We start from the raw sequence: 27,254 nt of genomic DNA, 5'->3' as shown, positions 1-27,254 counted from the left end.
AACTGGACACAGTACTCTAGATGAGGCCTCACCAATGCCAAACAGAGGGGAATGATCACATCCCTTGATCTGCTGGCACTGCTCCTACTTATACAGTCCAAAATGCCATTAGCCTTCTTAGCAACAAGGGCACACTGTTGACTCATACCCAGCTTCTTGTCCACTGTAACCCCTAGGTCCTTTTCTGCAGAACTGATGCCTAGCTACTTGGTCCCTAGTCTGTAATAGTGCATGGAATTTTTCTGTCCTAAGTGTAATGTTTCATCACTTCCTTAACGATTGGTAGAAAAAAAACATTCCCCAGTTAAAGTCATAGCTCCTTTATTCTGTATTTGATAATTATTCATAAAACACTAGAATGTGACTCTGGGTTAGTGACAGTGCACAAACCATGCTCCCAAGACATATTTCAACTCTTTGCCTCTGAATCTCCACTGCCTATACTACTGCAATCATTTATAGCCATTCAAAGTGGGTGTAAAATGCTACTGAATCAGAATGGTAGAGCTTCAGATCCACTCTGCGCTAATGTAAATGACCAGACAAGGAAGAAGGCAGTGCTATCCGTTCTGCAGTGTAATTTGCAAATTAGGCAGTTATAGGACATTTTTCTGGCCCAAGGAAGAGTGAGCAAGTAGCTTAAGTATTAGTAGTAGCATTGGAGTTAGTGGCATTACTACACAAAAATGGTAATATGGTGTATTAGTGGGTAAGAATGTGAAACACATCCAAAACACCAGAGTCACCACACTCAAATGCCATAAAGTGGAGCTGGCCAAGCATGTGGCCTATTTTTGGCACAATTATCGTGTTTGTCAGCCAGCCCCAGCTTCTGACTGCCAGAGGTTTAGGGAAACTCAGTTCACGGGGTTGCATCCCTGACCATCTTGACTAATAGCCATTGATGGACCTACCCTCCGTGAACATTTCTCACTCTGTTTTGAACCTAGTTTACTTTTGGCCATCACAACGTCCCTTGGCAAGGAGTTCCACAGGTTGACTGTGCATTGTGTGAAGAAGCATTTCCTTATGTTTGTTTTAAATTTGCTGCCTATTAATTTAATTGGGTAGCCCTCGGTTCTTGTGTTACGTGAAGAAGTAAATAATACTTCCTTACTCACATTCTCCACGCCATTCATGATTTTAAAGATTTCTGTCACATCCCCCACCACCCCAATCAGTCTCTTTTCTACATAGACCAGTACCAGTCTTTTTACTGTCTCCTCAGATGTAAGCTGTCCGATAGCCCTAATCATTTCTGTTGCCCTTCTCTGTACTTTTACCAATTCTAATGTATCTTTTTTCATATTAGGCAACCAGAACTGCAGATAGTATTCAAGGTGTGGGTATACCATGGATTTGTATAGTGACATTATGATACTCTGTTTTATTTTCTATGCCTTCCTAATGGTTCCTAAATTTCTGTTAGCTTTTTTGGCAGCTGCTGCATACTGAGCAGATGTTTTCAGAGAACTATCCACAATTCCAAGAAGATCTTTCTTGAATGGTAACAGCTCCTTTAAACCCCCATCATTTTGTATGTATAGTTGGGATTATTTTTTTTCCAATGTGCATTATTTTGCATTTATCAATATTGAATTTCATCTGCCATTTTGCTGCCCACTCACCCAGTTTTCAGGGATCCCTCAGTAACTCAGTTAAGTACAAAGCTGACTGCACAATCTTGAATAATTGTCTATCTTCTACAAACTTTGCCACCTCATTGTTCATCCCTGTTTCCATACCATTCAGGAGTTTGTTGAACAGCAGTGGTCCCAGTACTGCTCCTTGGAGGACCCTGCTCTCCACTGTGAAATCTGACCATTTATTCCTAGCCATTGTTTTCTACCTTTTAACCAGATATTGATCCACATGAAGACCTTCCCTCTTATCCCATGAGTGCTTACTTTGCTTAAGAGTCTTTGGTGAGGGTCCTTGTCAAGGTTAAGTTAGAAAAATTATTGCTATAAAGCATGATGGAAAACATATTTTCGTAGGTAGCTCTTTGCTTGAAAATGTGAAAAAGTAGCTCCATACCACTAGTTAATATCTCATGTAAACCAGTCAGTGATTATTTTGCCTGTCCAGCCCAGACGGGAAGCCAAGTCCAAATCTCTTACAGCTGTCACCTACAGGCGACCCAAGCAGCAGGTAGCAAAATAGTCCTTTTGTTCACTCTCTCTCTCTCTCTCACACACACGTGTATACATGCATAAGGTAGCGTGTTGTTTGTGTGTGCATCTCTCACACAACCCATATACAGGTACGCCCATGTATAGCTCATGTGTGCATGCACACACCCGCACACACTCAGCATATTTCACAAATTTTTTGAAATGCAACATCAACAAGGCCCCTGTTTATCCCAGGGGATTAATTTGGTTCGACTTCATACATCACACTGTGCCTAGCATTAATATTTTACTCCAAATGCCATATCATCTTTTATCTTTTATTTATAGTGATCTTCATATTCATTTCTCAACCATGGCAGGCACTGCAGGGAGCACAGACATTGATCTTTAATTTTTTTTCTCTCTTTTTGCAATGCATACTTTTTGACCCTTAAGAAACCACAGAGACTAGAGAGAGAAGGGGGAAAAACCCACCACAAAGTCTGGGGATTCTACACAGGAAGCTGGAGACCAGACTTAGCCTTTGTCACCCAGCAGGATGCTTGGATACAAATCAGAAAAGGAAAAAAAATAGTTGTGTGAATTTTCCTTCAGGTGGCAATGTGCCTGTGTGCTGCTCATGAACTGAACTGTGAATGCCAAGAGGCAGGTGGACAGGAGGCTCGGGTCAGGGAGGTGTGGCTCTGGCAAGGGTGAATGGCAAGACTTTTTTGGGAGGTAGGGGGATAAGTACCAATAAATCTATATGCAGCACTTATTGACCAATTGATTAGATACAAGATTACCATTTAAAGGGTTTAAATGCTAAGTGGCGTCTTGTTTGAACAATAGCCCAGTTGGACTGTGAATCAGTATTAAGTATAGCTATCTGGTAGCCATGTTGCTACTCCCTAATCAAGACTCTTTCTGGCCTGCAGGGGCTGATGTGGGGCAGATTAATCAACTGAAGATTGTAAACAACATACTGCAAACAGATAATGGTCAAACCTCAGCAGTGTTGGAGCCTTGGTTATGCGCTGTAAAGGTTGGGGGCTAGATTCACAAAAGGACTTAGGCACCTAACTGCCATTTTAGGTGTCTAAATCTCTGAATCAGGCCCCAGTGAGAGTAACAAAAGCACCCACTCAGCTGTTCCTAAACCCTGTAGGAACCTAAACTTGGCAGCGTAAAAGATCCCTGAGCACCTATATTTCCTGCCTCTAGTCATGTACACTGCAGCCCCACACCAGGCAACTGGTTGACTAAGCCCAGAACAATGTGCAAACCAAGGGGAAAGAGACATTCCCCCACCTAACTCGTATGTGAGGTCTAAATCCCAATCCTGAGAATTTGTCTAGCAGATTGGGTCCCTATCAGCAAACTTACACAAAATGGCTGGAGGAGGACATCCTCCCTCATAACGTTCAGCCCAGTGGTTAGGTACCCATCCATGACATAGGAGACCACTGGTCCAAGGCCCTCTTCTGTCTGAGGGTAACAGTTATAAGGCAGCAGCTCCTCTTACTCAAATGGAGTAGGATCCTAATCTCAAGAGAAGGTTTGCAGCTGAGACTTCCATGCAGAAGGCAGCACCTCTCCGCAGCTTGGATTTAGCTGTCTATCTCCAAAAGTGGCGTGGAGGTTAGCATGCACTCCTTGGCATCTCCCCTTGGCTAGCTTAGGCAAGGAGTCCTGGCAGGTTGGCTTTTGTGAATCCATTCTGAGGTGACTATCTCTCCCCATTGTAAAGCAAGTAGGTGCCTTACCCAAGCTTTGAGAATCCCAATGATTTTCTAGCTACTTGAAAGTTAGGTATGGTGATGCTCAGCATCACCACATCTAAGGCTTTGTCTACACTTACAGTTTTGCAGCGCTGGCCGTTACAGCTGTGGTCGTACAGCTGTGTACGGCCAGCGCTGCAGTGTGTCCACACTGACAGCGACCAGCACTGCAGTGTGTCCACAACTTGCACACAGTTGCCAGCGCTGAGTGTTGAGTGTGCATTGTGGGCATGCTATCCCACCAGAGCACCTCGTCCCATTTTTTGTCTGCTTGTGTGGGTTTCGGGTAAGGGGACGAAGGTGTGCGCGTCATTCGTCTTTCCTGGGTCCAACGACCTGTTGATGCTCTGGGAATTCGACCCCATGCCTAAGAGGCCCTCCGCACCTTAGGCACCTTTTTTTTCTTTTTTTAAAAAAAAAACTACCCCGTTCCCCCAGCTGCGGTCTGCTCCATGGTTTCCGCTCCTTTGAGTGAAAGCGCGGCGGGAGCGCGGCAGGCCCCACTCTCCCAGCTAGAGCTCCAGCCGGGCGCGGGGCTTGCGGCGTCCGCCGTGGGCTTCCAGCTATGAGAGTGGTGGGCGGTGGGGTTTGTCGGCTCCGGCCAGGATAACAGTTGAGTCGCGGAGCTGTGCCAGCGCTCCGGCCAGAGCACGGCAAGCCCCGCGACCCGGGGACTCCGGCCAGAGCACGCATAAAGTCCCCGCGGACCCCGGCTGGAGCTCCGCGCCCTTTAAATAGTCCCCCCCTGAGCCCTGCGGGCAGTGAGGGGGGTATTTAAAGTCCTGGGGCTTCCAGCTGGCCTCTGCCACCCCGGTCTCCTTCAATAGCCGCTGAGTCCCGCCTCCCTCGTGCATTTTCCCCAGCGCTCCCGCGGCTATTTAATAAGGTCCCCGGAGAGAAGGAGTTTGGGGCTTACTAAAGGGCTGGTTCCAGTTGCCTCATGGGCTCACCCCAATGGACCGCTCCACACCAGTCCAGCCCCCCTCTGCTCTGCAGCCAGCTCTTTGCACCCCCTGGCCCACAGCCAGTCTCTCTGCCAAACACCCTGTCTCTGTCCCAGCCAACCCCTGCCACACCCCCTGACCCCAAAGCCAGCCAAGCCCCCCACTACACTTGCTGCCCGTACCAGCTCTGCACACTCTGCCCAGCCCGCACCCCCTTGTTCCCTGTTTCCTATCAACCCCTGCTGCACCCCACTGCCTGAAGCCAGCCCGCGCCGACACCCCTTGTCTCAACCAGACCCCCACATCCCTTGTTCCCCTGCCTGCAGCCAGCCTCTACCTCCAGTCAGCCCCTGCCTGCTTCAGCCAGCCCCATGTCCACTGAATGCCCTGCATTTTTTCCAGGGCATTAACCCTGCAGGGAGCAGCTGAACCAAACATGTGCACACCCCCAGGATAGTGGTCGGGGACCCACCCATGTGAAACTAGCAGGTCATTTAATACCAGATCAACAGCATATATGATGCAATGTATTAAATTTTATTATCATAATTATGGAAATGAAATAATAATACATGAAAGAAATGAGAGGCTTTTTTCCCACTTTTTTTAAGTCATCGCCTGCTTCCGATCTGCTCCTGCGGTAGTCATTTCTTTCTCTGGCAGCCTTCTCCTTTACTCTTGGAGTCCTGTTCCTTTTCATGGTTTCCTTTTATCCTCCAGTCTTGCAACTTTTTATTCTTGGGATACAGGTTTCCTAACTGCTTTCACCATCTCTTCTAGTCTTCCTTGGTTTTTTCTTAAGCTTTGCTGTCTTTCAGAAGTGTCTGCACTGATGGAGCCAAGTATTCAAGTTCTACTTTAAAAAAATAGAAAAAACAGAGATAAACTGTTAATACAAGATCCTTGTCATTGTTTTAAGAGTTTTTGCTTGGCATGTCATTTACACATGCCTGAGCATAGCACAGATGAGGGCCGCAGCTGCAATTAGAAGATGGCGAGTTTTCCCCACACGCATGGCTCACAGTGGCCAAGTGGGGCTGCTACGGGCTCACCTGGAAGGGGTGGGGTGGGGTTGCTCACTCTGGATGCCATGGGTTTCTGTGCTCTTGTGGAAAGCAAAGAGCAGCTACAGGGAAGAAATAACACGAACCTATTCACCCACATCTGCCAAGCAGCTACTCTCAGAGCTTCTTGCCACACGCAGCTCACCTGGGAAGGTTGGGGGTTGCTTCACTCTGGAACCATGGGTTTCTGTTGCTTGTGGAAGCAAAGAGCAGCTACAGGGAAAATAACCTGAATCCCTACACCCCACATCTGCCACAGGCAACTACTCCAGACCGATCTTTGCAACAACACAGCTCACCTGGGAAGGGTTGGGGGGTTGTGCTTCACTCTGGAAAAGGCCATGGGGTTTCTGTGCGTGTGGGAAAGCAAAGAGCAGCTACAGGGATAATCAATGGGTTATTCCACATTCTAGGCATGCTTGCATAGCAGCCATAGCCCCCTTGTCCCAAAACATTGCATCCTTTAATATAAAGCTTTTTACTACCAGTGACAGGCTCCATACATGGTTTCCTCTACTACACTACAGTCCCAAGCAGCTGCCCGACTTCTGGGCGAAATGGGGCTTTCTTCCGTAGCTGTGAAAATAGCTTCCTGCCCTGCATGACGCCTGGGGAGTCTCAAACACCCCAGAGCCTCCCTCTCGGGTTTCCTCTACAACCATCCCCCTCCTTTCTCCCAGAGCTTCTGTAGCTCCAGGGCAGTGGGGAGTGCGATAGTTATGGACTCAGAGAGGCTGTTAAAGAGGAATGCTGGGTAAGTCCTAATACCCTGGAGCCATAAAAACTGTGTGAGTGTCCACACCTGATGACAGCGCTGCATTCACCAGCGCTTGGTCTCGCTTACACCATAAGAAACAGGACCCAGGTGTACAGCCAGCGCTGCAAACAGGGAGTTGCAGCGCTGGCTGAGCTTTTAAGTGTAGACACCTGCTAAGTTGCAGCGCTGTAACCCCCTCACCAGCGCTGCAACTTGCAAGTGTAGACAAAGCCTAAGTTTGTTTATGAATCTAGGCTGAGGTGTCTTATCTAAACCTTATGCAGCTTCTCGTCCGGTATGTTCCCTTTCTGATTTTCATATTGTTCTTCATCTTCCTTCCTTCTGACCCATTCTTCCACTCACTTGGCTCTTAACTCTATCATCTTGCCTTTTGCAGCTCACTGTGTGAGCTCCTGGTCCATCTATATCTGCTTCTCCCAATCCTTTCTCTCTCACTGCTAGGCTGCCTTCAGTTTGGTTGCTCTGGCCAGATGCTTTATTCAAATCTCACGGGCTTGCCGCTCCTGCAGAACATCCACGTCTTGCCAGTCCCACCCTGAGGAAACCATGGAATGTACGAACTTTGAGACAAACAGCTAACTCAGCATAACTTGCTAAATCCACACCTGGATAGCAACAAAGGTAGGAAGCCCAGTGGGGACTGGGTGGAAGGACGCAGGCTCAAATTCAAACAGTAGATTTAGGGTCAACGTGGGATTTGGTCTGAGCTTCATGCTGGGTGGCATCTCTCTCTGTTTAAGGAACATATAGGCATCTCTATGGTGTTCAGCAACAGCCAGACTATAGCATTTGCATAGTTGGACTAGGCTGGGGCTGCTGAAGTGCAGCCCACCCTGTGCAGATTCTGAGCTCCTAAGAATTGTGCAGTTGTTTCCTTTTCCATATATGGCTGGTGTGGAGAGAGGTTCAGGCCTTGGTCTCAGCTTTGGTGGGACAGGGGGTTGCATCTCCACCCACAGGTAAAGGATGAAGTGTCCTTACTCAACCACGCTGCAATTCATTCAGTCATCAACTAGCCCCCATACAGAGAACTTGAGGAACAAGGGCAAAGAAGGCTCCTTACATTTCCACTGCACACTAGGAACAATTCTGGCTCCCAATGAGCATCTTTCTCCCTGTTTAAATTATTTATTTAAGAAAATCATTACTCTACCCCCCAGGAAACAGCTTTGTCATTCTTCTTGGATTGATCCATCTGGCTACACCTAGGGTAACTAGCTGGGTGTGTGTGGGGGGGGTGGAATGGGAGGGGAAACAATTATCCCTAAGATTTATGTCACCATCAAAGAACAACTCCAGTACTGGTCTGTCTTTGACATGCTAAATGGTGAATTTAAAACCCATGGATTTTGATCCCTTAATCACTATATATGAATACTGGCTTAGCAAAAATGGTGGGCTCAGTTTTGCTCCAGCTACACAAGCAGAAATTCCAGTGAAGTCAGGTTCAATCCCATGGAAATTGTGCCTAATTATCTGAGGGAAAATTGGACCCTAAAGGAATAAACAAACAATCTGATGACACTTAGTTATTAAATCACACATCTCTAGACATTTAAGAATAATTAAAAAAAAAAAGACTTCCAAAAATAAATGCATATAAAACAGCATTATCCATTTGAAAATTATGCTCTTACAGTTCAGCATGATTTCATGCTCCCTGCTTCTTCTGGCAGTCTGTAGCTAGCACTGGGCAGAGTATGTGCTAAACCCGATTAAAGAGAGTGTAGCAGTTGTAGTCTTGCATTGCGCTCACCTGGCGTCTGTGGAGCTGATGCCACCTTCTGCAACCCCATTTAACATGACAGTGGCTGCTGCAGTCACAATCAGGCTCTGAATGGTTTGCTAATAACTCAAATTCTCTTTAAGATTTCACAAGGAACTATAACCATGTGTCCATGTCCCTACCTGCCATGTACTTCATGGGAACACAAATGTTGATGAACCAATGTATAATGAATTACGTTATATTAAAACTTATAATGAAGGGGTGGTAAAAATCTCTAAATTGCTCCAATGCATTTCAACAGACTGTCACTCAATGTTTAGGGCCAAATAATTACATTACGACTATAAAAGAAGAAAGCAGTGAAACTACTTTGTCTCTGTAGTGCAGTGAGAGGTTGCAGGAACGTAGCCCAGCAAGGTGGGGCAGGATGGGGGAATTCACCAACAGCTGTCCAATGGGGAGCAATCTCTGCTTCTCTGCTCACACTGCCAAGAAAGTGTGGGTGCATGGTGAGGGGCTGTGATATGGACACTTGACCACTGGAACTGGACTGAGAAACAAATCCAATTCTCAAATGCTACCAACAACCCCTCAGTTGGTGTCACAGTACTACAGCACATGCTGTTCCTTTGACCCTTCCACAGTCTCTCGGAGTGCCTTCTTCTTAGTCATAGGCCCTGAGCCTCCACTTTGCTCAAGTGGGAGCTCCATGACTCCATTAATGGGTCCCAGGCTTCAGCACCTCTGTTTTGTGCTGTGGCTCCTTCAGCAGGTCCAAATGAGCTTGGATCCCTTTGGAAACAGCCTTTTGGGAGCTATGCAACCAGCAGATGCTGGCAGTGACACAGGACAGTGTTTTCAAAACAAGAAATCATTTATCAGTCAGCAGAAATACACTGTTCGGGGGTTAAAATGGTAAAGAAAAGTCTAAGAGTAACACTTCAGTTAGGTGAGAGTTAGGTTGATTAAGAAAGTTCCTCTTGGGACTAGCCTGGGATACAGACTGCATGCCTGAAGCAAGCCTCCTGGGCCCTACCACCCTGTTCTGGGTTGGATTAGCCCCCTTCCACTGGGAGAACAAGTTCTCTTATATCTGTCTCTTAACACCTCACTGCTGTCTCTCCAGTTGAAGTCATGCTGTGTTCATATGTACTATATATTCCTCTCTCCTTGGATTGAGGTGGGGAAGAGCTAGAACACAGCAAGTAATGGACCATTCACATTCCAAAATGTCGCTTTGGGAGATGTTTTTATTTAAAGGGTCCAGTCGCTGGTCTTCATTGCATCTCCAAGATAGTGCTATTCACGTGCTGTAATTCTTGCTAGGTCATTCATATGAATCCAGACATGTCTCCTTGGATCACATCCAGTCCATTTATCACTTATTCCCCTGCTCCCAGCAAGGGCTCTGGAAAGAACCAAGCAATAGTGGAACAAAAGTGAGTCACTCCTAATTCTCATAAAAAAAAAACAACACAGAAATTTCCCATGTTCACCACAGTTGGAAACAGCTTTGGGGCATTAGCAACCTTAAACTGGTAACTTAAAGATTCCATATGTCATTAGCAAATCAGTTGTCTATTCTGCCAGAGTTATGCTACTGAATATATTATGACATGCAACTTCAGATTTATCTGTAAGTCATAGAGAAGACCATGACTATGGGCTGTCACCTTACATTAGCTGATACTGTAGTTAGTTCTGCTAAATCTCCAGGTTTCCTTAAAAGCTAGTTAGTCTTTAAAGAGAGCTCTTCTCCTTTCCACAACCTTTTCTCAACCCCACAAAGGCAGCGGATACTCTTGCAGGGTTAATTTGCTTAGCTTTAGGTTTAGATTCATAGAGCACAGTGTGTCCAGCCTTAATATTTTACACTGTAAGCCATATCATCTTTTATCTTTTATTTATAGTGATCCTCATATTAATTTCTCAATAGCAGCTGGCACAGCAGAAGGGACAAGGCATTGATCTTCCAATTTATCCGCTACTCTTACATGTCCTGAGGTCGAAGCAGCCTAGAGAGATCGATGGAGCTCTGGCATGAGTCCAGCCGCTGTGTGTTTCTCACGCATGAAAATCAACAACAGGAAACTGAAATTTGACAATTGCCAGTAATATCAGCCACCTCTGTAATAAATATAACAGGATACTCTTCAATAATTTAATGGGGTATCTGGCTTTTCAGTAATGAAAAATCAGCCATGTGAGAGCGTGTGTGTAGCTGTTTTGTGTGTGTGTGTGTAAGTAATGAGAGCAGTAGCAAACATAGCTATGCTATTTGTTTCGTGTACAGAACAGAAAGTCATAGAAGCAAACTATATTGAGATTATATACATTATTTCTTTATCAATGCAGGGAAAACTATGGTAAAATAAGAAAAGATTGCAGTCATGTTTTCAGATGCTAGGTAAGAATATATATTCCCTCTAACCTTACAAAATGAGTCACAGATGCTATATTCTAAGCTGTGACTAGTATCTTAGAAACATTTATAAAGCCTGCTAGGGACAGGCCTCTGAAGGATTACACAAAGAGAAGACTTTCTTACTCTTAATCATTATATTGCTTGTAGTCGCAAAACTGGGCTTGACAGCTCTTGCTGTTTCACTTCCATTTTATGTCTTTTTTTAACAAAAAGTAGTTGATCTGCATTGTTCACAGCTATGAACCACAGACCAATTCCACACACCCTCCAGCCTCCCTTTCCTGTGTGTGGTCAGATGCAGCAGGACAGTTTGATAATCACCATTATGTCTCTGCTCTTAATTTAACCTCCCAGCTCAAGTTCTGCTGTAGACAGTGGTCAATAATATACTACTGCACTCTCGCTACTAAGCACAGTACATCTCAACCCACAACTTCTATTGCAGCTAGAAGAAGGTAAAAAAAAGTCATGTGTATGACTGAAGCTTGATTAGACATGCAAAAATTACTCTAACCCACCACAACCATGAGGAACTTTATCTACAGGCCACACATACACAGTCAAAATAAGCTATGATAAGACAAAGTTTAGTTTTCACTGTTATGCATTCAAAAGCCAGGATATCACAAAGTTAATATTGCACATGTAACTTTATCTGCCCCCTTTCTAGGCGCATACTTTAGGCTACAGTATTTAGTTATATATTCACATGCTCTTTCTCAAGTAATACAATAGAATATCAAATAATTGTTTTTTTGACAAACTCCTCTCCTGTGGATTGTAGCAGATCAGAAGGAGAGCAACAGGGGAGCTACACCCTACCTCTACTCTGGGCCTCAGCAGCCCTCCATTAGTGTCTGACAATGGTGAGCATGGACTGAGGCAAGGGCACAGTTGCATTTTACCATTCTTGATAGAAAGGCATGGTATGACCAGTTGAGCTTTCTATGGTAATGGGGCTATTTGAGAAAGGCGGATGTTGTAAATGAAATCTCTTACTTCAACTTTGCAGTAAAAGCTATGAAAGGTTTTAAAGTAGAGCAGCAAAATTGCAGGAATTTTGCTGCTCTACTTTAGCTATTTTTCAGTTTTTCTGACTATAAAGCTCCTTTAGCCTCAGAAATTCAGAATCATTAAAAGAAGAAAAAAAGAGCTAAGATTCAGGGATGCTATGAAACTCAGCTTTAGCAATTTTCTAAAGTATTTAAATGTTTGACTATAGAAACTGAAATATAGGGCTATAGGAGGAAATACAGTGACTAGGAATTCAGAGCCAACTTCCTTCCCCCAGTCATCTATAGGTCAGAGGTTCATCCCTCATCTCTACTCACTGAGTCCTTGTTCTCAAAGCTGTGATTCTTATGATTGGGGTTAATAAATAAAGTGTGTGTGTGCGTGCGCGTGTGTGTACGCGTGCACGCTCACTCAACAGCCTTTCTTCCCTAGACCAGCATCTTTAAGGTTTAGTATCAGTTTTGTTTCTAGACTGTAGTCTGGAAAGATAAATGTTACCAGCTTAGTTGCAGTAAGACTGAGGGTATTTCCTAATTAATATCTTCCCCATTGTTTTCCTAAGGACCCCTGGCTGTACTCTATCTTTGCCATAGTTTCATTTCCTGTTGGTTCTTCCCTAAGAGACAGTTTACAAAGCCGAAGACTCTGATTGAGAGCCCCACCTCAGAATACCCTAAAGCCTCATAGTTAGGGCACTCAGCTGGAATGTGGGAAATTCTGGTTTAAATCTGTGCTCCCAATCAGGCAGAGCAGGTATTGCCATTAAAACACTGGGCTATTGGCTATGATGGGAGGGCAGGAGGAGGGCCCTCCCTCTTCTTCCAAGGAAGGCTGAATCAGGCTGACCGGCTTAGGTGCCTAACTGAAGGAGAGGAATCATAACTGAAAATCCCAAGCAAAGACTGATGGGCCTGAGGGCAACACCTGTCAGATGCCTGAGACCCAGAACAATGGGAGCTAGGTGCTTAAGTTCCTTTGAGAATCTGGGCCATACATCCTACTCTTTTCCTCTGTATTTCGTTGCTGGCTAGCTTAGGCAGCAGCAAATCCCTTTCTTAGGCACCTAAGTGTCCCCATACAATTAACAGAGACCCTGGGCATGTAACTCAGGGCTCCGAATTCTACCATGCAGGCAGTCATACTTGAGACCCATGAGGGAGATGTCTGCCTAGTCCCATACCTCCTCAACCCCCATATATCAACTCATTTCTAAGTACTTTCCTAGCAAATAAGCAATCAGTTTGTCAAAAAAAGTTTAAAATGATCCTCTGGATAAACTTAAAACTATGAATATGGATTCCAATGGAAAAATGAGAGAACAAACGACCTAAGACTGAATCACCTAAGCAGCTGAAGGGGGAGAACTTGAGGCCACAGCCAAACCTAGCCCAAGATATTACAACAATTTCAAGAATTCCTCACAGACCAACTGGATTCAATCTCAAAAAATATTTATGGCCTCTCTAAAGATCTGTGTGATGTAAAATGTTGAATGGCTCACTTGGAAAATGAGCTACAAAAGACTGCAATTGAAACCAGTGACATTAAAGAGGAAACTGCCTCCTTACAGCTTAAACTAGACAAACTGGAAGAAAAACAGGATGACTTAGAAAACAGATCTTGAAGACACAACCTTCGCCTCTTGGGCATTGCTGAGGGTCTAGAGAGGAAGACTATAATCAGCTTTCTTCAGAAGCTGTTCCCTGACATAGTTAAATTGGACTCCCAGCTTCCCCCATTAGATACTGAAAGGGCTCACTGAATGCCTAAGTACTAGAAGGCAGGAGTCTGGGGAGCCCAGGCCCACCATCTTCAAGCTGCTGAAGTTCAATGATAAAGTAACATTAATGAATGCTGCCAGAGAAGCTGTACAAAGGCCAGAAAAATTTCTCTTTTCCTGACTTCTTAGCTGAGCTTAACAAAAAGAGACCTGCATTCAATGGCATAAAACAAATCTTGAGGGGGACCAATATCAGATACAGCATCAAGTACACATCTACCTGCACTATGGAGTTATCAGGCTCCACAAAATTTTGCAAACTTCAAAGACTGAGACCAGATTTGACCAAAAATAGCAGAATGTTTTCCTCATAGAAAGCATACCTCAACAACTTTAAAAATCAGTTTGTTTTCCTATGTATCCTTGTAAATCTAATACTAGTCACTAATATAATCTTCCTGCTCCTAGCAGATGATTGAACTCTTTCTCTTGTTCTCCTTTGGACAAGGACATAGATGAGTTGCAGAGAACGCACAAGATTTACCCAAATTATGAAAAACACCTACGTTCTCCAATCAAAACCAACATAAATATAATGAATTGTTATCCAGCCAAGTCAAATTTGAACTCAACAGGGTCAAACAACAATATAATGAATGGAGAGATAAAGGAGATAAACTATTTGCCAGAAGACTTACGATGGAACTAGCCAACAACAACATTTCTTCCTTATTACAAGACAATGGGAGTGCCATCCTCGAACCAGTAGATATATAAAGCTTGATAGAATTGCTTAATTATTTATAAATCAGACATCCTATTTGACTCTAATAAATTTGATCATTTCATTGAAGGCCTATCTTTTAATACTCTAACTTCAGAACAAGTGTTTATGCACAAAGCTATCACAACACAAGAGGTCAAACAGGCTCTAAAAATCTGAATTCTGGCAAAGCACCTGGGATGAATGACTTTCTAGCAGATTTCTGCAAAACCTTTTTTTAATCAGCTACCTTCTATTCTTTCAAAGGTCTTCACTGAAACATTCCAGGAAGACACCATGCCTTGTGACATGAGAACTGCTTTAATTACTTTTAATAGTAAAGAAGAACAAAAATGGTTGTAACTGTGGCAACTTCCACTCCATCTGTTTCTTGAACATAGTTTGCAAAATAATTGCAAAAATGTTAGCGACACAACTGAACACCATCATCCCATCAATTATACATATTGATCAGGTTTGTTTCATTAAAGAAAGATTGGCTGCTGATAATACAAGAAAAGTTGCTTATTAGATCCAGCAAGCTCAGATGTCAGATGTTCTCTCCATAGCCTTATCTCTAGATGCAGAGGAAGCATTTGATAGGGTTGAATGGCCCTATCTAATAGCTGTCCTTAAATAAATAAATAAAGAAAGAAAGAAAGATTTGGAACAATGTCCGTGTACGGCGGTTGTGGTTCTCTCTAAAATTTCTTCTATTGAAGTCCCAAAGGCACCTAAATTTCAGTAGTCTTCCATGTTCCAGATGAGTGCCCTAATCACTGGGCCAAAGGTTACACAGGGGCTGCCACCTCCTCTGTTTCTTGCACAAGACAGCATCTCCTTCCAAAAGTTAGGTGCTGCTATGCTGAGTGTTGCAATGCCTAAGTCCCTTTGTGAATCTAGCCCCCGATTCCTTTTTCTGGGGCTAACCTACCAATAAATTCTGGCCCAGCTTTGTGTTCAAATGTCCGATTAGCTAGCCTTAAGATCCTGTGGTGGACTAGGATTGGTAGGTGGGGCTGCACAACCTACCATTCATGAGGTAAGTTCAAGTGGAAGCACAGTCACTTTCCCCTCCTCTATCCTGGTATACCTCTCCATCCACATGCTGGAGTAGAGGCACTGACTACTTCAGTCAGTTGTGCATAAGATATTTAAGTTCTTGTGTTGTCTATTTTGTTTACTGATGTACCACATCTTTCCTTTTTGGTGCTGGACACTTGATAGGGCCATTGAGCAAGTTCTTACTGACTATACTGATGATCCCAACTTTGGTTGTTTACAGGATCATTTTTCTACAGAACATTTGCAAAACAGCTGGCTATTCAATGTGAGGGAGTTAATGGTGTATCCCAATGTGGAGAATGGGAGACAGAGAACGTAAGGGTTCAGGGCAGTGAAACCACTGGCCTACACTGCTTGAAGCTGCCCTTGATCAGCTCAAGCCTGTTTTACAAATTGGAGAGTGTTTTACAGCATCAGGCCAGGGATGGGTAAGTCCTATGGCTGGGTCAGCCCAGGGAATGGCCAAAAGAGCAAAGGGTTGCTGAAGTCGCAGTAAGGACAAGCGGCAGCGCATGGTCAGTAGATTAGCTGCAGCCACCATTTACTGCAAGAAGTATGTTTTTCTTGTCCCAGGGTTGATTATTATTGTTACAGTCTTTCCAGTCAGTGTGATCATCCTCAGTACAGTGCGTTTTAAAAAAAATCTGAATAGAGACTTTTCAGAGTCATATGTTACCTCTCTCTGATATATCAACACTGAGTGCAAAAAGTGTTAGCTGAAGCTGGAATCTAAAAAAATGCAAGGAGGCCTACCTGACCTTATATGATAGGGCTGCCAGTGGGCATAAAGCACCATCAGAGTTAATGAAAGAAAACTTAATTAACAGAAGAGTGTTCTAGTACTTCATTTACTCACATTAAACAAATGGTATCAATGGAAGCTGCTGAATGCATGGCTCTTTTGGGGGGAAAAGAAATCAAGCCACTTAGTTAGATGCCTTAAAACAGATTTAGGGGGTTAATTTAAGCCAACCATTATTTTTTAAATCTTGGCCTCCAATTTAAAAACAAACAAACAAACAAACAAAAAAAAACAGAAGTCACTGTTTCAATGAATATCACAAAATGCAATGTTTTGCACTGCCTCCTGTCGCTCCTTCATTAGCAGTTAACTAACTAGCAGTATTCCCTCAGTGGATATAATCTACCATACAGGGCCGGCGCTTTCATTTAGGCGACTTAGGCAGTTGCCTAGGGCACCAGCATTATGGGGGGGGGCGGCATTTTGCCGGGGGGGGGGAGGGAGCCAAGGCCGGTGTGCAGGCGGCTCGGTGGAGCTGCCCGCGGTCGTCGTGCCTGCGGAGGGTCTGCTGGTCTCGCGGCTCTGGTGGACCCTCTGCGGGAATGCCTGCGGCAGCTCCACCAAAGCTGCGAGACCCATGCACGGGGCGGCGAAATGGCCCAGCGCCTAGGGCGCCAGAAACCCTGGCGCTGGTCCTGCTACCATACTGATGCATAAACCAAGATGCTTTTCTGTGAGAGTGTTATTCTAGAATAAGTTGAAGTTTATGTTATTACTGTTAAACAAAAACAGTATCATCCAAAACCAGCTCTCTCATTCAAATGTTTGCTCAGGAAACATTGATTCATTCTCCAAAGACAGACAAACATGATATGGAAGTAACAAATAAAACATTAACCTGAATAGAATATTTAAAACAATGAGTAAAAAATAGAATATAAAATGGTATCTCTTCATCTTTCTCCACCTCCCTTTTACTTTCATGAAAAAAGCTAGGATCAATGCAGCGTTAAACAGGATTGTTTCAAATGGAAAATTTAGAAGTTAACATTTGAAGCTTGTAATTGTTTCAGAATCTGGCCCCTTCAACTTGAAATACTAAACTTAAACTGCTGAGTTGACTGTCTCCAACCTTAGCTTGTTTTGTAGATCTTACTGAGACTTAAAAATGAGAATCTCTCTGATATTGGAATGTACCATATGCCAAGAAATGCCAGTTTGTATAGCATTATATGTTAAGTGACACACAATTTTTTATATGCATATGTTGTGTTTTAAAACACAAAAATCAGGGGGCAGGGTTGAGGTTTCAACCTTAACAACACTTGGTGTCCTGATTTCTGAGAAATTAAGTTCTCAATAGTAACACTGTGTGAGGCCAAAAACAAGATTTACGTTACAGTGACATCCTGTTATGTTTTGGAGGGAAATGGTTTTTTAAAATAAAAACCAGAAGAGTTATCACTTTTGGAGATAAAAAATGGTCGTATCCTCTATCCAAATAGACAAAAATATATATGCTATCAAAAGATAAAGCAGGCAATGAACACAGAACCTAAGAGACCTGTTAATTATCCTCCCACCAATGTTGATTCTAACTTTCGCCAATGTTTTGACAAGTCCATTTGAAATTACTCCCATGATGGATTTTTCCACCATTTTTTGTTTTACAGTCTAATGCAGTGCTTCTCAAAGCTGGTCCATCTCTTGTTCAGGGAAAGCCCCTTGAGGTCTGGGCCAGTTTGTTTACCTGCCACATCTGTAGGTTTGGCCGATCACAGCTCCCACTGGCCGCAGTTCGCTACTCCAGGCCAATGAGGGCTGTGGGAAATGCAGCCAACACTTCCCGCAGCCTCCATTGGCCTGGAGCGGCCAGCCACGGCCAGTGAGAGCTGCAATCAGCCGAACCTGTGGACACGGCAGGTAAACAAACTGGCCCAGACTGCCAGGGGCTTTCTGTGAACAAGCGGCAGCCTGACTTTGAGAAGCACTGGTCTAATGTATCCCATGTTTAGAACACTGTTCCTAATGTTTGAGTGTACATTTTGTATTACTTAATTTCATCTTATTACTAATCATGCTCCCTTATGCCACTCTAAACAGTTTTGCTTCCTTTTTTGTTGGTGGTGGAATTTTCATCCCGCAGGAAATTCAGATATATAGAAACTTGTTTTCTCACTGCATTGGGACAAAATGTTGAAATAGCAACAAATTTTCACAGAATAGCAAGTTCTGAAAATTTTTATTCTAAAATTCAAAAGATCTCATTTTGGCTTAGTTCAAAATTTATCTGTCCTCTCAGGTGCTGCACTGCCTCATAGGAGTTGCAGTTCAGGCACCTCATGCCCCAATTCGCCTCTGTCGGTTTGTCTCCTCAGGGGGACTTCATGATGCACCATGGTCATGTGATTCCCATGATCCAGAGGGGAGGCCATGGTATGTCATGAGAGATTGAGTCAAGCCCAGAGAGAAGACTAGAGGCATGAGATACTCTAACTATAACTGCCATGAGCTACCATGGAAGCTCAGGCTGGCTGATTAATGTTAAAATGATCCCACATGAGATATTTCAGTTTGGTTCAGCAAACCACAATGTTTTGATTTCTGTCATACTGACCAAAAAACACAATATTTTTAGTTTTTCCTGTCCGAAAATAAAAAATGTTTTCTGCAGCATTGAAATTTTCCTGACACAAGATTCTGATTTTGTGGAAACTACTTTCTTTCAAAAAGGTACTTAAGGAACGAAGTGATGCAATCTTGGAACCATTAGCAATTATCTTTGAGAACTCATGCAGGATGGGTGAGGTCCCAAAGAACTGGAAAAGGGGCAGACAGTTTTCCTATTAAAAATAGGTACTAAGAGGACCCAGGGAATTACAGACCAGTCATCCTAACTTCGTAGTTGGAAAGATACCGGAAAAACTATTAAACAATCAATTTGTAAGCACTAAGAGGATAATAGGATTGTAAGAGATAGCCAACATGGATTTGTCAAGAATAAAATCATGCCAAACCAACCTAATTTCCTTCTTCGACAGGATTACTGGCCTGGGGGAAGCAGTAGATGTATATCTTGATTTTAGTAGGGCTTTTGACACAGTCCCACATGACATTCTCATAATGAAACTAGAGGAATACAGTTTAGATGAAATTACTATAAGGTGTGCAAACAAGTAGTTGAAAGACCATACTCAAAGTACAGTTATCCAAAGGTTAATAGTTGGACTTGGAGGGCTTACCTCATGGGTCTGGCAGGGGTCAGTCCTGAGTGTGGCACTAGTCAATATTCTCATGAATGACTTGGATAAGGGAGTGGAGAATAGACTGATGAAAAATTGCAAATGACACAAAACTGGGAGGGGTTGCAAGCACCTTGGGAGACAGGATCAGAATTCAAAGTGACCTTGGCAAAATAGAGAATTGGTCTAAAAATCAAGATACATTCAGTAAAGACAGGTATAGTACTTTGCACTTAGGAAGAAAAAAAAATCAAAATGTCCAACAACAAAATGGGGAATAACTGGCTAGGTAGTAGTACTGCTGAAAAGATCTGAAGGTTATAGTGCAGTGGTTCTCAATCAGGGGTACATCAACTCATCTAGATATTTGCCTAGTTTTACAACAGGCTAGATAAAGAGCACTAGCGAAGTCAATACAAACAAACATTTCATACAGACAAAATGAGAAAGTAAGCAATTTTTCAGTAATAGTGGGCTGTGACACTTCTGTGTTTTTATCTGATTTTGTAAGCAAGTAGTTTAAGTGAGGTGAAACTTAGGGGTATGCAAGACAAAGCCAACTCCTGAAAGGGGTACAGTAGACTGGAAAGGTTGAGAACCACTGTTACAGAGGATCACAAATTGAATATGAGTCAACAACATGATGCAGTTGCACACACACACAAAAAAAGCAAATATCATTCCAGGGCACGGTGTATTAACAAGAGTGTAATACATAAGATACAGTAAGTAATTATTCCACTCTACTCAGCACTCATGAGGCCTCAGCTGGAGTACTGTGTCCATTTCTGAGTGTCATATTTTGAGAGAGTCCATAAGAGAGCAACTAAAATGATACAAGGTTTAGAAAAACTGGGCATGTTTAATCTTGATAAAAGACGACTGGGGGTGGGGAGACAGACAACAGTTTTCAAATATGTTAAGAACTCTTACAAAAAGAATTGTGAGTAATTATTCTCCATGTCCCCTGAAGGTAGGACAAGAAGAAATAATGAGCTTAATATGCAACAAGAGAGATTTAGATTAGATATTGGGAAGCACTTTAACTATAAGAGTAGTTAAGTTCTGGAATAGGCTTCCAAGCGATACTGTGGAATTTCTGTCACTGGAGGCAGGTTAGACAAACACGTGTTGAGATGGCCTAGGAATACATGGTCCTTCAGTGCAGGTGACTGAACTAGACAACTTCTCATGATTCCTTCCAGCCCTACCATTTATATGATTATATAACAGTCATCCTATCCTCCCCTTCTCAACCAGAATGTCATTTGGCCGAACTTCTTCCTTTCTGTATCTAATGCTACGGAACAATCAGAAGTTTATAAACTAGCTGCATCCACTTCCTCTCTTGACATTAAACCTCACTGGAATATCCTTTGCCTATTCTGCTACAGATGACCATGTCACACTCTAATATCTCTTCCTTCCCACACCACTCTAACACTCACCATTGCATAGTCTTTGTTAAACCATGACTGTAATACCACCTAATGGCTGACAAAATAGTAAGCATAAGACCAGGATCCCTTTTTTCAGTTCTGCAGTTTCCACAGCCTTTATTCCATCCTTGCATTTCATATTTCCATCCATAAAAACTAGGCTCGTCATTTCCAGAGTCAGTAATAATGATTCACACAAAAGCACTGTAAGAAAAAGAAGAAAAGCTTAGAAGAAACTCAATAATCTCTTAAATTTGAATCTTAAAGCTAGCATTTCATGGGTTCCTAAGGTATTATACATTATAAGAAACACCTTAAGTCTGAAGTCAAACCACAGGCTTTCATCTATAGGTAATTAAATGACCCTATGTTTCAAGACAGAAGTCAAGAAATTTCAGCAGTACAGTAATCCTTATAGACTAATCCTCAAGAATTTTCTTCACAACATGAGAGAGGTACTGCAAAGAAGCTTATGGACCAGTAAGAGAATTTAATGGGCTCTTAACCCCTTTCAATTGATGTACATGATGTGGGATTAGGAAATAGAGCAACTATGTAAGTGTCATTTCATTTAGCAAGAAGTCCAAGCGTAGTTGTTAAAATTGTATGTGCAGCTGTTCTTCTTGGCACTGAATCTTAGATCTTAAGAGAAAACGTGGGGGAAGCCTTGTTGCATTATAATTGTATCAGAATATCTCATTTTAATCAAATGTCATTTTCTTCTGGGATGATAACACTCTAAAATTAAAAAGTCCATTTTAAATTAAAAAAGGTTAATTTGTTGACCTCAACTTTGTTTAATTGTTACTAATGCATTTTATGCTAATTAAACAAGGTTTCCCAATAATTACATGAGGAAACTGCAAAGCTTTTAAGGCTTCTGTTAATCCAGCACCCTGTGGCTGCTTATTTCTAATTTGTTCATTTTAATACACCAATTATATGAATTAGATAAATAAATATGTCATAAAGAATCTATCATTTCAGGAACCCTGACCTGCAAATGCTCTACATTTGATGAAAAATACAATACTACATTATTTCTCAGAAATAATAATGAATTCAGTGAACAAAGGTTTGTTTCGTAGATTGAAATATCAGCATTGTCTAATTGTCAGACTTCACAGGCTCAAAGTCAGTTGACTATGTGTAACATTCAAACTAATTTAAAAAAATTGCACTATGTACCAATCAACTAATAGCTCTAGAAAGACTATATGATTTTAGATATCCTGCCCACGCAACATTAATTCTGGCATTTTGTAACTGTCCATGCCTGACTTTGTAGCCTTAATAATGGTCTCAAAATTTAGTTCATTTTGTACACAATGTTCTTAGGTTTTTTTTCCTTGAGACTACATAAAAGCAAAACCAAATTCTGTTATGTTCATCTGTACCAATCCTATCCCCATCATCCACATGGCTGGGGCTCTGAACCTTCAAGCATACACCTCTAGTACTTGAGCTACAGAAGCAACAACATTGCCTGTTACTAGAAAGCTGCTCATTATTTGTTGACCAGCCATTAAAGAAGGATGCTCAATATAATCCGTTATACATGGAAGTTTTGCAACATTATACAGCATAACCAAGCACAAGGTTTTGGAAGAGTCCCTTCAAGACAGTGTCATCCACTTAGCCATACTAACACTTGTATCTATACTGGGGGTGGCCAAACTTACTGACCCTTTGAGCCACATATGACAATCTTCACAAGTTCGAGAGCCGGGGTGTGCCTGCTGGGAGGCATCTGCCCAGGCTCAGGGCTTCAGCCCTGTGAGAAGCGGGGTGGTGGTGGTGGTAGGGGCTTCAGTCCCACTTCTGCTGAATCCCCTAGCCCTGACAGGCATACCCCATGAGGCTGAAGCTGATGGGCTATTTTAGTCATAAAAGGGTTGAAAAAGACTTCCAGCTGCATAGCTCTGAACACTGGCAAAGCCTATTAGTAAAAGGTGTTATAACATTCCAGACCTCTGAGTGGCCACCTCTGAAAAAGAGAGTGTGTTAAATGGGTGAAATAGAAATATGGTTACCCAGCTCCTTCCCTCTTTGGAAAAGCCAAGAGCAAGTAAACTTTTCCATTTTATGAAGAAGTCCCCCATCCTCAGCCAGATGGAGGAAAAAAGACTACATCTGATATATTCTGTACATAAACAGTAACACAATAGCAGTATCAAATTTGTCAGGCAATTAAACTTTATGCCAAGCTAATTCAATTTTTCTGTGACTTTATTAAGTTCTATGAAAAAATGAAATCTGTTCTCTCCAGTAAATCACAAGTTTCACAAAGCATTTTCTAACACAGATTCCTTGCTCTGCTATTTTGATATATTAAATATCCAGCAAAGAATTTCCAGGGTCATAAATCTATAGTGATAAAATTAATCCTATTGCTGAAGAGAAATAAATATTTTATTGCAGTTTTATGAGCTTTTGTTCCCTTTTCACTTGCAGGTAGGTGTTGTTTAGCGCTACAAAGACATTTTGCTGCTGAAAAATGTATTAGAACCAATACTGAAGTAACAGAATTCCTATCTACAAAGCTGTTCACTTCTCACGATAAAGATTCGAGAGTATCCCAAAGAACTCTTATAAGGGACTGTTGTCAATACCGCCACTCCAATGATTCTTCTCCCCATACTTCAGACTCTGGAATATATTCCACTGATATTAGTGATTATCATTATCATTTCAGTGCCATTTTAATATCTCAGTATTAAAGTCTACTGAGTACAAAAGAAACAGGCAAACTTGGAAGCCACTAGCATTGATCGAATTAATCTGGGATTTTATTTTCTGCAACAATAACACCCTTGTTTTCCTTAGCAATGAAAGGAAACTTAAAGGTGTCCTTTGCCTTGATCATAACTTGGTCTGAGGTTCTGGTATAGTGACAATTCATAATAAAAACAAATTTATTGAAAATGGAGATAGCATATAATACTTTTATAAGCTAGATCTTCAGCAGCAAAAGAACTTCATGTGACACAATTGAGAAAGGATCAGTGCAAAGATGGGAATTCCAGCTGAGTAGTTAAAGAAGTGAAATTGGGGGCAGGGGAAAGGAACATGATCTGGTACCATGTTACAATATATATAAGTTGTGCCACTCTTTAATCAGAGTACAACAGATAAGCATAATGGGCCTGATTCTCCATGGCCTTGGCATCTTGTGCTGTCATTTACACCTGTGCAAAGTGAGTCTAATTGCTACCATTCCAATTTGGTAGCCTATTACATCCACTTTGCACAGATGTATATGCCTAGCTATGTTGTGAGGCACGGGAGAATCAGACCAATGTGCCCAAAGGATTTCTATATAGCTTGACAAGTCCTCAAGCACAACAAATAAAAACAAATGGAATCCTGGAGCACTTGTAAGGAAAACTTGACTCACTAAGATATCATGATCTATTTAAAACAAAAAACTTCCACATGCACAATAGTGCATTATTTTACACAAAAACATTACAAAACTCCAGAGAAGGCACAGGTCACTCAACAGGTTGGGCTTTTGTCAACTACTAAATGATTTCGCCAAAACACTGTCTGTTTCCTTTAATTCCTTTGGCAAGTTTCTGTTTAGATTTGACGCAATAAATGTTTGTGTTTTGGGATTAATTAATTAGTGGATCTATCTTTTGAGTTAGGCTACTCAAAGTAGGTAAAAAGGCATGAGTTCTCCCTCTCCCTGAATTCTTCCCTTCCCCATTTCGGAGAATGAGATACACAGTATTTTCTAATAAGTTAATTAGTCAATGTGCCAAAATTGCTGCATATATTACTAAAGTAAACTCTGAGGATACCTAACAGACTGTATAATAAACAGCTTTCTCTGTATCTTGCTTCACTATAGTTCTTCTATACTTAAGGATATCTCCAAAGAAAATTCTCTCTTTTAAGATGTTATTTCTGTCTTTTAAATATTTCTCCACATTGCAAGTTTCTCTAAAAAAACCCACACATTTGTCTTTATGAAAGTAGAAGAAAATAGGAGGAGTCAGGATTTAAAATATATTCTCTTTGAATATAGATAGTGGAAAGAGGTCTTTGAATATATAAAGCAACTGTCTATTAGTGCAATACAATTCTGGTTTCCGATTAGATTGGTGGCTCAGAAGCCTAGAAGCGGTTTTTGTCTTGACCTCGAAAATATTAAGTTATCTGTATCAGAACCTGTCTGCCTTGACAACTCCTATTAAATCAATAAGATTCTTTCCACTGATTTCAATGAGAGCTATATTAGACCCTTATACTGATACTACAGTGATGAGCATGATAAGGGCTGGGACAAGCACTATTCTAAGATCAGAAGCTTCTAATGCCAACAGATCCCGGTCATTGGTGGGCAGGATTGAACCTGGGACCTCTGGAGCTTAGTGCATAGCCTCTACCGCCAACTGGCTGTTAGCTAAGGCTGTAGGGCACTCATTCTCTCTCTCTCTCCAAGTGGTCTCGAGACAACTAGATGGGACAGAACAGCACACCCAGGAGGTGTGTGGGTTACATGCTTCCTCAGCTAGGGGAAGTATGTCCCAAACTTCAGAGATTTCCTAGCTGAAATCCTGGACAAGCCCCCACTTGTAATGCTGACAGACCCCAGTCAGCGGTGGGCAGGATCGAATTTAGGACCTCTGAAGCTTAGTGCATGAGCCTCTACCATATGAGCTAAAAACCAACTGGCTATTAGCTAAGGCTGTAGAGCAGAATTATTCATTCTCTCTCTCTCTCTCTCCCCCTCCCCTCCTCCGATGGGACAGGACACCCACCCAGGAAGTATGGGGGTTACACAGGCACTAGTCTAAGATCAGAAGAATTTTACTATCTATCTTGCACCTTTTAATTAAGGCCTCTACTTGACTCCCTGCCACTGCTTCTCCCTCTTGCATTATTTTTCTTATACCCACCCATCTAAGATATTTACAAAGATCCTATCACAGACTTTAAGGTCGGAAGGGACCATTATGGTCATCTAGTCTGACTTCCTGCACAATGCAGGCCACAGAATCTTATCCACCCACTCCTGTATCAAACCTGTATCTGAGGCACTGAAGTCCTCAAATCATGGTTTAAAGACTTCAGGGTGCAGAGAACCTCCCAGCAAGTGACCAGTGCCCCACACTGCAGAGGAAGGCGAACCCTCCCCAGGGCTTCTGCCAATCTGCCTTGGAGGAAAATTCCTTCCCGATCCCAAATATGGCAAGCAGCTAAATCCTGAGCATGTGGGCAAGACTCACCAGCTATATCTAAACACTAAGCAAGTTTTTTGATTCCCTGTCACCCTTTTCCCCGCTGAATCATCTAGATATCCATCCCACAAATAAGGCATGTAAACATCAAATTGACAAAGTGTTCACATTTTCCTTCAGATTAAAAAAAAATGAAAGAACCCATAAATCGCTTATTCAGCAGTAGAGACCGTCAAATTTCATCCTGGATATACAATAAGCTTTTCATTTTGGCCTAGGTGCCAAATGCAGTGAGCAATTACTAATTCATAACTGTAACTGACAAAGCTTTAGCTGATGAGGAAAGGAGAAACTGTACGAACATGAGTTGGAGTATAGCATAAAACAATAGTGTTAAATTTCCAGAAACTCAACAGAATGACATGTGATTAAATATTTAATTAAGCTAAATACGGACCAGTATCTTAATTCAGAATGTATTCTGTGGAATAGCATTCCATTGAAATGAAGATGAGACAGTTTAATACTTCCTTTTAGCTAATTTTATTTAATACTCATCTGCGTTCTGCTGCTACTTACTGTTGAATCTTACACTTCATCCAAATCAAAGTCTTTGTTCCACCTTTCTACTGAAAAAGTGAACTAAACCCAAGGAAAAGGACTTTGCTAGTGATGAAATGAGCTGCAACCCACTGGGACCAAGGGAAGTACTCTCCAGCCCCGTACCAAGACTAGAGCAGCTGCATGGCTAACACTGCTGTGTATAGTGTCTGTGGAGAATGGAGGGGGGTGGGGGAAGGACAGTGAGTGTAGCCTATTGTCCCCTCTTAACATTTAAGTCACATGGCTCAACGCTGTTAATGGATCCTCACAGCATTTGTGGCTAACACACCTTTTGCTCCGTTTTCCTCTGCAGACTGCAGTAGATGTACATTACTTATACTTTCAGTGAAAGATTTGTACTTATTACACTTGTCCATTGCATGCAATTTCCGAATAAGGATATTTTAATCAATGATATAAAACATAGTCCCTAACTCCCATATATCAAATCCTGCCATCCTCTCTGTGGCTCCAGATAGAGCCCTATACACAGCTGTAGAATACAAAGAGATGAAGCAGGATTTAACAGAGTGGCAAGCCTGGATCCTGTGCAGACAGTTGCCATTCCTGGTGTACTGCAGAGCACTATTTCCATGATGGTTCAATGCACCCCAGTATGGAGAAGTTTGGAGACCAGGCAGG

General features: G+C 42.3%; 1 long non-coding RNA gene across 2 annotated transcripts in view; it reads right to left on the bottom strand.

Annotated features, from left to right (window-relative positions):
- Positions 1-20,908: 20,908 nt before the first annotated feature.
- LOC142047001 (uncharacterized) overlaps positions 20,909-27,254 on the bottom strand; it is a 105,427-nt gene continuing 99,081 nt past the window's right edge. For both annotated transcript variants that reach the window (XR_012656154.1, XR_012656153.1), the window contains exon 3: positions 20,909-21,024. This is a non-coding gene — a long non-coding RNA (uncharacterized LOC142047001). The remainder of the gene's footprint in view (positions 21,025-27,254) is intronic.

Source organism: Chelonoidis abingdonii, chromosome 6 (genome assembly GCF_003597395.2).
Source record: "Chelonoidis abingdonii isolate Lonesome George chromosome 6, CheloAbing_2.0, whole genome shotgun sequence".
Lineage (NCBI taxonomy): Eukaryota > Metazoa > Chordata > Testudines > Testudinidae > Chelonoidis > Chelonoidis abingdonii.
This window is presented reverse-complemented; position numbering and strand designations above follow the sequence as displayed.